The 12,616-nt window shown below is 44.2% G+C and overlaps 1 protein-coding gene across 1 annotated transcript in view; it reads right to left on the bottom strand.

The window, feature by feature from the left end:
• DAAM1 (dishevelled associated activator of morphogenesis 1) overlaps positions 1 to 12,079 on the bottom strand; it is a 155,656-nt gene extending 143,577 nt beyond the window's left edge. The window contains exon 1 of the mRNA XM_037503441.2: positions 11,962 to 12,079. The gene's annotated coding sequence lies outside the window, so the exon portion shown is untranslated. The remainder of the gene's footprint in view (positions 1 to 11,961) is intronic.
• Positions 12,080 to 12,616: the final 537 nt, after the last annotated feature.

Raw genomic sequence — 12,616 nt, 5'->3', positions numbered from 1 at the left:
TATTCCTTTATCCAACACACACAGTTAGCTTTATAGGCAAGATTATATACTTGAATGCTTTTTACAGTGTGATGGCTTCTACAGTACAAAAACCCTGCAAAATAATCCAATGGAATAAGTTTAAGGCAAATTGTGACTAAGTCAAGTGTTTTACCAAAACCTTAGCTTATCATCATAGTAGGTATAAAATAGAGCAAAATTTCTGTCCTTCAATGCCCCGATTAGAAGAGATGAGAAAAATAAGGTCCAGGTTCCATTACATTTCTTTATAGCAAAGTTTCCCATGTCTCAGGGGAGGTCTATAAATATTAAGGAATTACCACATTTATTATTTATCCATGTTGTATATCCATTTATTCAGAGAAAAAAATTAGATGTCCATGAAGATTAAAAAATAGAAAAGTAAATAATGGATATTATACTAAAGGCCTAAAAACTTTTTCTAAGGTTATATTTGGCCTGTTCTTTTTACGCTTCTTTTGAAATAACAACTTCATTGAGTTATAATTCACATACCATAAAATTTATCCACTTAAAGCATGTAGTTCGGTGGTTCTTAGTATGTTCACACATTATGCAATCATTACTACTAATTTTGAAGCATTGCATTACCCCTAAAAATAAACCCTATATTCTGCTTCTTTAACTATCATAATTCTTTAATACCATATCATGCTAACAAATTCTCTCTAGTACCAGACAACCAGTAAATGACTGTCATATTTTTATGGTACAATTAGTAACAGCTCTTGGTGACAAATTGGGAGTGGGGGAGCTAGCATACAGAAGATTTTAAAAGGAACCTTTAAATACTTTGATTGGAATCTATCACAGAGAATGCTGATGCGCAGAGTGGAGAACCATCACAGGCACCTTCATGAAGAGTATGGATCCCTTCAGAAATCCCAGTCATCCCTCTGAGTAGGTACTTTAATTTACAATTTATCCAAAATTCTGCTTCCTAAGCACTCTCTTTTCATTATTTGCTCAAGAACAGAGCTTAGATTGGTTGGTTAAAACGTCATACTTTCTCTTGGCACACTGAAAATTTTATCAATGTGTTTTCTAAGAGGCAAGGCAAGTTGTAGTCAAGATTTAGAGACATTCTTATTCAGAGGAGAGGAAAAAAAGGAATACCAACTATGTTAATCCTTTTCAACACTCTTCCCACACTGCTGATCTGAGATAAGCTGTCATTTTTAAATACAGAAGGTCCTTTTGGGGGAAACAGTAATGACAGGGCTGATCTTTTCTTCCCCTGAAGCCTCATCTTCCTTATCCACAGATAACATAACTGACCTACCAACACAGGCCAGGGGCTTCAAAGTTGTTTACTCACTAGCTCTGTTGGGCATGCCCTGACCCAGCCTCAGTGTCTCACAGAGTCCCCTGTTGTGACCAAGGACATGTCCCTAAAATGTGGCTGACCTCCCAGGCTGTGGTCATGGAAGAATGGAGAAGTGACCCAAAGGGTCTAATCCACTGACCTTTACTTTGCTCTAACCAACTGCCCAAATAAATAGAAACAGCAGGGAAGCTCGGTTTCCCAGATGAATTCCAATTTATCCTTAAATATCCAAGCCTGATTCAATGTTTACAGTTCTCAGGCCATCTAAAATTTGTCAACTGGCTCTCAATGGGGTCAATTTCGCCCCAGAGGACATTTGCCAGTTTCCGGAGACATTTTTGATTGTTAAAATTTGGGGAAGGCTTGTTAATTGGCATCTACTGGGTAGAAGCCAAGGATGCTCTTTAACATTCTACAGTGCACAGCAGAGAGAAGCCCTGTTCTGAGTGACTAGCCTGCTGGAGAGATGTTCATCCCAACCTACTTTAGCTTAAAAGAGGGACCACAAACTCAAGTCCCTTCAAAATGCCATGAGGTAAAGAAAAACATAAACAAAGGAGCACAAGGATATAGGGAGATCTGAGGCAAATCAGACCACAAATGCTCACTGAAACCATTCCATTTTTTAAAATAACACTGTGCAGGCTGATCTAAAACTGACTGCTGGCTACATCCATCTTCTGTACCACTGGTGGTCAAACTCTGGTTTAAAGAAATTATCAATTTAAACAGAACTGGGTGATCACCTAAAGACACTGTCTAGCCTCATCCCTTATACCCTTTGGAACATCTTGAGCATCCAGACTAGGTAACATGAATGGAAGCTGTTCCGTTAAAGAGAACAGATGAGGGATCAGGTCTTGAGGGTTTAGCTCCACTCAGCAACAGCACACAAGGTACACTGTACTAGGAGCCAAAGTTGGAAACTCTAAAGATGAAAAACTAGAGTTCTCCTCAAGGATCTCCACTCTACGGAAACCCCAAGGATATGACATCACTATTACACAAAGTCATATAAGTGCATTCATTATTTTAAGAGAATACTAAGGTAGGGTAAATGGTTTGGTAAATGGTTTTCAGGCTTTTCTGCTCTCCCACAATTAGGACTGCCCTGCCTGATGGGGCACCTGCAGTTGTTACATTGTTGCATTGTTTACTTCTGTGGGCATGGGAAGAGTATTGAGAGAGTCACCAAGAGAAGCAGAATCCAGGAGAGAGGCAGGAGAGAGAAGAGGTGAAACAAGCCAGAGAAGCAGGGAGTGAAGACTTGCCAGGGGCTTGGAGGCCTAGTGGCCTCCTGGCCCACTGACACCCCTGCCTGCCATGTTCCTGGTTGCTGCAATGCATGCAAAGCTCAGTAAAAGCCTGAGAAAGCCACCGAGGGCTCCAAGACTCTGCCGGATCAGAAAACCTGCTCAGTGCCCTTCCTGCCACTACACTGCTCTCATAAAATTTTAGAATTTTCACGTTGTTTCACAGATGAGGAGGCAGATATCCAGAAGTATAAAGAAATAAGCAAGATACCCAAATCTGAACTTAAAAATCAACTGGTGCTGGGCCTCCCCGGTGGCTCAAGGGGTTAAGCACCGCACTATGAAGCAATCTGCAGGCTCTGCAGCATGAGTTCTATCCCCGGCTGGCCAGGGAGGGACCCACATGGTGCAGCAGACCTCTCCTGTCTCGCCCGCTGCTCCCCTCAGCACATCTGCCTGTTCTGCTCCCCACTCTGTCTCTGGTGAATCCTCTAACCCCCACACCTCTGGCCTGTACCCCAGCTCTTGTATGCATAAATAAATAAATCTTTAAAAAAATCAACTTGTGCTTCTTTTCCCTCTGTGCAAATGCAAAAATCCAAAAGATGAAGATTTAAAGAATCCAACATTAGTTTGACAGTAAACTCTCTACCAACATAAATAAGTTATCCATAGATCCATAGATGTTAAATTTAAACCTACTTGACATCATCCTGCCTTCCCCCATCCCACCAGCCCTCCCCTCAGAAAAATCGTTAACACATTTGCACCAAAGTCATTGTTTTAAGATCTCTGTTCCACATAACAGAAGACTGAGAAGCAAGTTAAGTATCTCTAGCCCTCCTTTCAGGTCAGGCTGGAAAAAGGAAAGCCAAGTCAGCAAATGGAACCTAAGAAGGAGGAAGCCCCGATATGAATATCCCCGCGAGGACGCATGCTTTCTGTTGGAGGAATTCCTGGCCTAAGAGACAGTATAAACAAAGGCAATCCAGTGGGAAACAAATGATAAGATAAGTGAAACCCAATAACTCCCTCTGTCCTTCTCTCCACCTACTTCCCCCCAACTTGTTCCAACAGAAAAACAACCTGAGCTTGGGAGAATTAAAATGTAAGTTCTCCCCCCTCAGTGCTGCTGCACAGCTCCCTATTTTACATTAGAAGTCTATGGAAGAAGACATGCTTTTCTGCAAGGTCACCGACCTTGGCACTCCTCATATGGAACCTGGCCAACTGGGGACAGTCACCTCCTTCTGCCCAAAGGGAGGCTGTGCCAGAACTGGCAAGGAAGCAGTTCACTGGTCCTCCACTGAAATTACAACCCAAAGAGTGTGGTAGGAAAAAGCAGAGTGTGGAAGAAAGGTAACTTCAGTCACAGTCTAAAAAGAAATTGGGTCAAACTAAACATAATGTAATTTTTTTGTATCTTAATAAAACCTTTAGCAGAAAATGTCACAGGCAAGGCAGCTTCTTGCTACAGTTCCTAGAACTTGTATAGTTGGAAATGTGACCGGCTCACAGAATATGAAGTCCTTAATGAGTCATAGAAGTTTCCCAGTCCAATCCAATTGCTAGTCTCAATTTTAAAAAATACAAAAATACAGTAACAGGTCATTCATTTAACTCTGAACTCAATGCAGCATCAGTCATATGCTTGAATTCCAGCATGCTTCATTCCGCACCCTTTCTAGCTTTTAGTTTGAATTACCATTGGGTGCTAAGAAATGGAGACAGGGGAATACCACAAATGACACACAATCAGATTGGGAAACAAGCAGAAATGTTCTTCTTGTTTTCTTTGCTCCCATCTTCCTAAATCAAATAGCAACCACTAATATGTGAACTGTAAATGCATTTTTTCAAATCCTACATCACTTAGTTTGGACAGAACCTATGACATATTCTATACCCACAATTTCACCAACTTCCAAGAGCAGATAATACAGCAAGAGCCTTCAAATGGGTTAATGTATCCATTTCCTTTTCTTTAACTCTTTATAATAAGTTTTATAACATATGTCCATATTAAAAGGGCCTCTAGTCTATCCCTCTTATCACAGAGCTGCAGGTTCTAGTTTCTACTCATGGCTTGACATTTCAATGTTCAGTTTTACCAAATCTCTAGGAAACAAATATATACTTAAGCCTGGACACATATGAGCAACATAACTCACCTGGAGTATGATGCTGATCACTTTTCTTTACTCCTCTTTTAGGGTATAAATCTGCAAAGTGTTATGAAAGAAAAACAAAGTCCTTCTGTGGACACACACATGCACAAACGCACACAGAGAGACAGACAGACAGACACAGACAGACAGACTTCAATCACATTCCCAACAAAGGGAAAAGACAAAAACCATGGAGCTTTAGCATATTTTTAGAAATGCCTACTCTTCACAGGAGGACACGAGCCAGAAACTTATAGTTCCTTTGCAAACTGCTGGCAAAGCCTTATCCCTAACTTACCGGGTCTTTAAAATGGAAGCCCCCACCCATCAGTCCATTTTATAATATGGTGCCCACTTTATAATATGGTGTCATCTGGTGCCCCTACTGGTGATGATTATGCACTAATATATTCACAGCATAATGACTTGTCTCCTTTGTGGCCAAAGCATAAGTTAAATTTTTTTTTACTAGGATTACAGGTGCAGTTTGTGACTCCAAAACTGGCAAAGCTAACCAATGCCCTTGACCTAGTTTGTACATCACTAGCAAACTGAGCTGAGCAAATGAACCAGAACACAGGACCCTAACTCAAAAAACGAAAGATGGCTATTTGTATTGCCCAAACTATGCCCAAAGCTCTGATCTAGGCTACCTACTCTTGAAAGTCTAAATTAGGAAAGTCCATAGGATGGGCAGCATTTGCCAACCACAGCAAGGGTTTTTTTTTTGTTTTTTGTTTTTTCCAGAAATGAAAAAGACAAAGATCAGTTAAATAGGTGACCCCAATTGTGTGCCTGGCAAAAATACAAGTAACCTTCAACTTTAATCCTGGTGCAATTTATAGAACAGAATGAGGTTATTAAAAGTGAATGACTTACTTAGGAAGTATAACAAGATGAATGAAAAAAAGCAAACTTCTAAAATCAATGTCTATTAAATGTATATCATGGTTGAGTAGCCTAATGGCTAACAAATCTTTTTATTTTCCCTTCCTGGCAATATGCTGTTAGAACATAGCTTTCCTATGATTTCCCTAAATGACACAATTTGTGTTCTAATCAATTGTCTTCATTAAATATTGTCAAAGTGGCACAACATTCATTTTTTTTAAGATTTATTTATTCATTTATACAAGAACCGGGGTACAGGCCAGATGCACGGGAGATGAGAGGATTCACCAGAGACAGAGCAGGGAACAGAACAGGCAGACTGACTGAAATACACTGCTGAGGGGAGCAGAGGGCACGACAGGAGAGGTCCACATTGCCATGTGGGATCCTTGCTGGCCGGCTGGGATCGAACCGGTGCTGCAGAGGCTGTGGACAGCCTCACAGCACAGCGCTCAACCGCCTGCGCCACCAGGGGAGGCCCAACATTCATTTTTAAAGCCAAAAGGAAAAGATCTATTGTAAGTCAGGAAAAGCACCAACTACATTGGAAATTGAAGTCTCTCCCCTACTTTTCCACAGTTAAGTTATAATAGTGGTTATGGTTTAAAAGAATTACAATTGTATATTTGGCAGCAAATTTGCTGCACTGCAAAAATAAATAAGTCTTCTGAGGTGGGGGGGGAAAGCTTACTTTTATATCTAAGGATACATAATATTAGATTACATGTTTGACTGCTACTCAAGTTTTCATTATTTTCTTTTTCAAGTGAACTTTCACAATTTAAGTTAAAAGACAAGGGGTGGGGAGGGGGGCAGGAACTAAGAAATGCTGGGCCCCCTTAACTCTTAAGGCAGGCTACTGTGGCCCCAGGAGAAGGGCTTTTTTAAGATAAGGGATTCAACCTATTGAAGTTATCTCAATTAACAAATGGGGTCTAATGTTGGATAGGCTCCAAATATATTTAGAGATGAAATATAAACCATTTCCTTCTTCCAGATAATTTGCCCATGGTTCACACAGTAAAAAGGAGGGAGTACAAAGGTTTTATCATTCAAATACATAAATGCAACATTTTTAAACTCATGCAACATTTTCTGTTCTAGAAAATCAGACTATAAGAAACCATTAAGTAAAGAAAGAAACATTTTCACTCTCAAATCAAGCCAGTTAGTGACCCAACACTTTTTCAGAATGGAGATGTAAAGGAAGATGTGATTTCCTCAATTCAAGGAATGGGAAACACTACCAAGGAAGACTAGAGGCAGTGCAATAGAGTAGAGAATTCACTGTCTAACCAGGTTCCTAACCTGCTCAGTCACTTATTAGCTACATGATCTGAGCTGTAAGTTCATTAACTTCTTCATGCCTCAGTTTCCCTCATCCGTAAAATAGTGATACTATCACCATGCAGTCACTGTAAGTCAATGGCTTAGTAGGAAAGTTGCACCTCACATCCCTTGACTATTAGTGTTTCCTTAGCTGTAAGCATTAGGGTGTGTAGACAGGTTGAATGCTCTTAAGGTGGGAAGAGCAGAGGAAGGTGGTATAAGGAGAGGGGTGGGCAGGGGAGGGGAGGAGAGGGAAGGGAAGGTTTCCTGGACCCTATGGCACCCAACCTGGATCTTAAAGCACAAGAACTGAGAAACAAGGGTACACATTCCAGATAAGGGGGCTGCAGAGTCACAGGTGGGCATGCTCAAATCAAGAAGGAAAATAAGCTTCTCAAAGCTGAGGGTGTATTTGGTGATCTCAGATTTATTGGAGGGTTGGAGAGAGTACTTTTGTACACTTGTTGCCATGCTCCTACGATTTAGTTTTTAACTTATTTTTAGATATGTGTACTATGAACACATACTCTGAAATGCTCAGTTCTCTATTCCTGAAACAGTGGAAAGGATGCGAGAAAGTAAACAAGGTAAACTTCTTGTGCTACAGAGATAAGCTGCTAGAGTGGAATATAGACCAAAATCTAACTGTATCTCATCTTTATCTGCCCCTCTTTCAGGATACTAAGTGGTAGCTTGGAGGAAGGTGTGGGGGCACTTCAGATCTACCCTTCAATTTCAATCTATCAGCTACTCTAAGCACAATCATCAAAAAGACAGTAGAGTATGCTTGTTAAGTGAATGTAATTTCAGGGATTTATCTTCCACCTCATTTGGCCCCGCCAACCAGATGTTATCCCCAGCCACATACAAAACCTGCCCTCATTTCTTAAATAGCACCTGTGCTATTTCTTAAAAAGAGCCTCTGTACTGAGTGCTCTGGGAAACCACAAAGAACTGATGCTGTGAGTGTTTAAGATGTATATATTCACTGAGAAAATTTCCTCCATAACTAAGTTAGAAGTTGTAATGCCAAGATAGGTGACAGTAGCCATTCCTTCTGCAAACAAGAAAAAAATCCTAAAATAGAAGAATTTTCTTTTCTACTGGTACTTCCTTTAGAGATAAAAAAGTTGCTAAATTGGCAAATTCACTTTGTTTTGTACAATATAAGGATAGATTTAACACTTGGAAATACTAGCAGCATGATAAGAAGTCAGGGAGGGCCCACAGAAGTTACAAGGGCGCGATTATTTCCTGAAACAAACACCTCAGGCTCTCAGTGGTACCAGCTTTATTGGAAAAGCTTGTTTCCTCTGATCCAACAGCTGTAACTTTTTAAGTGATTTCACAGAAGACCTCAAGATTCTCAAGTCAAAGCCATTCTTCATACCCCCTCCAAAATATTTACAAAATGAAACACTTTCCCTCTACAAACTATGTTTTATTTGTAAACACCTTGTTTGTCCTGATGGCCACAGCACCAACATTAAAAGCAGCCTTTGAAAGAAAGTAGCTCAAATAAAACCACACACAGACACACACATTCTTAACGCCCAGAGCGTATCCACAAAGCAAGAAAACCAGGATTCAAATTCCTTCTCACCTACTCACTGAGCTCCTGCAAGCACCGCACCCTCTTACTATCACACCTCCTCACTAACTTGTACTTCGGAAAACTCCCAGAATTTGATTACTGGATAACAAGAAATACTGGGCACAAGTCCCCCACCCAGCCTCAGGCAACTGGTCCTGTTTACAGCACAACTCCATCCAGAAGGGTGAGTGATTGTTCAGTTTTTCTACCCAAATGCCTCAGAGCTACTGGTGGCTTGATAAAAGCTGCTCAGTAACTTTGCCTTGGTCTCCTTATTATCCTCTCATACACCTACTGGGAAAACATTGTGGGCCAAGGACAGTACAAAGGCCAGAGATCTAGAAATGCCTGGTTTGGAGTAATATGAATTGGGGGCAAGTTCTGTGTGCATGAATGTATTCCAAAATATAATAATTATGAAAATCATCTATTTCAAGTATATGGAAGGTCTTTACACTTCAAGTCACATGCATTACAGGAGTTTGGTTTATGCTGAGCTACAAATGCATGCTAGTAAACAAAGAGGAATTATTAAAACTGTAACAGAATTATCAGCAGACAGAATACAGGCAGATCTTGGATTTCCAATCATGGCTCTACAACCAACATTGATTCAACAAATATTTATTAGATACCTATAAATGGTCAAATACCGTTTTAAATGCTGAAGAAATGGGGTGGACAAGATAAAGATTTTGCTCTCAAAGATCTTAGAGGAATGGGAAAAACCCATACACACTGGAATTGATGTCGGAATTATGAGGCAAGAAGTAAACAGATAAATGTGATTTCGGTCTAATGATGTTATAGGACAAAAATACTGATTGACAACTTCTGATTCTGCTTCCCTGTGGAGATATAACCACCTGCTTAAAACAAGATAATGAATGTCAACCAGCTAGCATACATACAGCATCCCCACGCACTTACCTGCGTATGACTGAAAGCATAATGGTTCTTACATACACTTTCCCCCCTTCACTGTACTATCTGCCATAATCCAACTTGGTATGACATGAAGACAGAAAGAAAACAAAATATTTGTGTAATTCAATTACACTTAATACAATTAGGTTACAAATAGCTGCCTCCCACCAAGAATTTATTAAAAAGCAAAACCTAAACAATTCCAGATAATAAGAAAATAGTAGCAACAGAAAACAGTATAGGAAATTGTAGTATGTCTGCCTTGCCCACTTGGAAAGACTGCCATGAAGAGTCAGCTCTTTTGCCATAAAAGTGAGGCTCAGAGCTATAGTGTCAGACGCTGGGTTTAAATTCTCATCTTCAGATTCCTTTGAGAAAAGTAAAAGACAGTGGCTAAGTCCTTCTCACAGTCAGAAGAGTTTACACCAAGAATGAACTTTAGGAAATCTTCTATACCTCTTTCCCCATATTCGTAAAGACAGAGGTCCCCAGAAGTAAAGGGTTAATCCCAGAGCGGGGGTAACCAACCAGGAATGACAGAGCCAGGGTGAGGCAGGCTGGCAGATGCCAGTCCTGTGTGCTTCGCTCTCAAGGACCTGCATGGAGGCAGACTTGGATTTTCTGAGAACCAAAGGAGAAGGTGCTGACATCCAGAATTCAATTTCAGGTATTAATTGTTCTTAATAACTGTCTGAGACACCTGCACCAAAGGTAAACTGAGAACCTTTACAGTTGACCAGGATGCTCCCTTCTGGCAGGATAGAGAACAATGCCCTATTAGGAAAATGATGCAGGCATCAATAAAGAGCCTGATACGGGAAAAGAGATTTTTCTAATGGAAAAGAGATCTTCCAATTGTAATTTTCAGAGTTTGCGTCAGGATAAAGGCTCCAAACCATTATTCCTGAAAAGGAAGGTGGAGGCGAGGTGTGGGCACGTGCACGCAAGAGGGAAAGGAGTCGAAGGACCTTCAGGCTGTTTACAAGGGAAGGGAGGAAGCCCCGAGGCTGCGAAACCGGTGAGGAGCAGTGAGCAGCTGGGCCCAAGGCGAGCATTTGACCACACCCACTGGCCACGCCCTCCCAGCTGCCCGCAGAGCCACGCGAATTGAAACGCAGTCAGGATTCCGACGGCAGGAGTCGCCATGGCAACGAGATTCATCGAGCTGACAAACTCGCTTCAATTCACTAGGTCTTTCTCCCGGCTGAAGAAACTACCAGCTCCATGGGAGCAAAACAGGCATGGGTGGCATTTACTCTGGATGGTCTCTCACGCGTGGAGACGGCGCGGGTTGGGGGAAAAATGGAGTGTAGGCACCTATTCCTGGGCCCACTAAAATATTTTGAGGACAAGGCAGAACATCCTAACCCTAGCCTGTGAGCAACTTGAGAACAGAACCATTAATCGGATTTGATGAGTGAGCGAGGGCAAGGAAATCCGGGGGACTTTATATAGTTCTCGTGCCTCCCGCACGCCTCCAGTGGGAGTGTAAGAGGCTCACAAGCTGTTGGGTTTTCGGCACCCGATACCCATCCCGCCTGCCCCACAGTGAACCTAATAACCATTCCATTATTCGCCGCCTCCCACCGCCGCACGGCCCCCCAGCCCAGGACTCCGGGGTAGACGCCTCGCCCGGCTCAGGTGCTCTTTATCTAAGGAGCAAGCTCCACGGGGGGCCCAAGAGGCACCCTCTTTGGAGGCACAGGAGATGGGCGCTCTCTGCGGCTGCCGGTCCGCTAGCGGCACAGCCCCCTGAGCCGCTGTCCGCCGACATCCCCAGCTCTCTCCGCAGCGTGGGGCTTTCCCCGTCGCTCTTCTCCGAGACATTGAGCTTCCCACTTCGCCAGAATTGCAGTCACCCCGTCCCTTTCAAAATGAGGCTTGAAGTGAGGTGCCTGGGACGATAGGGCTTTGGCTCGGACGCGGACGGGTAAACGAGCCCCTCCTTTCCCATCACTACCTCCGAGTCCACCAAGCCTCGCCGGGATTCTCCCTCTTGGAGCCCCCCAGCCAGCACCTCCCGACAACGGCAGTGCCCGCAGCCCCCAGCCGCAGCCACGACCCCCTGCGACCGCAGCCCAGGTGCCTGCAGCGAGGCGGCGAGTGGCCCCGGGCAGGCTCTCCAGGCATCCGAACGCCTTGGAAAGAAAGGAGGGAGGACCCCCGTCCTTGGGGGCGCCTTCCGCAGGGCTCGCCTGGCTGTACGCCGCACTTGCAGCCATTTTCCCAAACCCAGCTTGGCAGCTGGGAGCTGTCTAGGTCCCGTTCCCACCCAGACCTAACCTGAAGGACGAGTTTAATATTTACCCACTGGCCCGGGAGCCCGGGGAAGCAGTGAGAGGCGCGCGCGGCAAACCCAGGACGCGGCCGGGAAACGTGCCCACCCCCGCGCCACCGTGCGGTGCCACTTAATGAATGAGTGCGGCGGGCAAGGCGGCACGTCCCCCTTACCTGAGCAGCCCCTGCATGCTGGAAAGGCGGCTCTGCGCTCCGGGTACAATGGGATCCGGTTAAACAGTTTCCTTCACAGTCGCTAGTAGGTTACAATTCACAGGTGACATCACTCGCTCCGCGCCTGATAGGATACAAAGTGGTACCCATTGCGCATGGACGCGTTCCGGGGCCCACAGACTTCTGGGAGTTGTAGTCTTAGCCTCACCAGGAGAGCCGGAAGAGTTACGGGGCTGGGATTCACAGAACTACATTTCCCAATGGACTCCTCGACCCTTCGTCCCGGCCCCCTCGTCCCGCCCCCTCCGGGACCCGCCTCCTCGCCGCCCTCCTGCCTGGCTGGGTTAGTGGTGGTGGATCTGAAGCCTCGCTGCGGACCGCGCGGGTGAGGGAGGGAGCCACCCTGCGGGGCTTGCCCTTTGACTTGACCTCCGCTCCGCTCCTGACGGGCTCCGGGGGCCCGAGAGGTCCGGGCTTGGTGGGCACACCCGCCAGGCAGCTCTGATCAACCGGGCTCTGTTGGCCCCAGCTGAAAAGCGAAAATTAAACCTTTCACTGCGTTCTCTACGCAGAGCAACTAATTAATAGGGCACTGGTTCCCGAGTTAAATGCGGTCCTGGAATTCCCCACGTCCCCTAGGGTGAGACAGCGCCGG

Source organism: Talpa occidentalis, unplaced genomic scaffold (genome assembly GCF_014898055.3).
Source record: "Talpa occidentalis isolate TD23 unplaced genomic scaffold, MPIMG_talOcc4v2.1 talOcc4.11, whole genome shotgun sequence".
Taxonomy (NCBI): domain Eukaryota; kingdom Metazoa; phylum Chordata; class Mammalia; order Eulipotyphla; family Talpidae; genus Talpa; species Talpa occidentalis.
The sequence above is the reverse complement of the archived record's forward strand: the minus strand, read 5'-3'. Positions and strand labels throughout refer to the sequence as shown.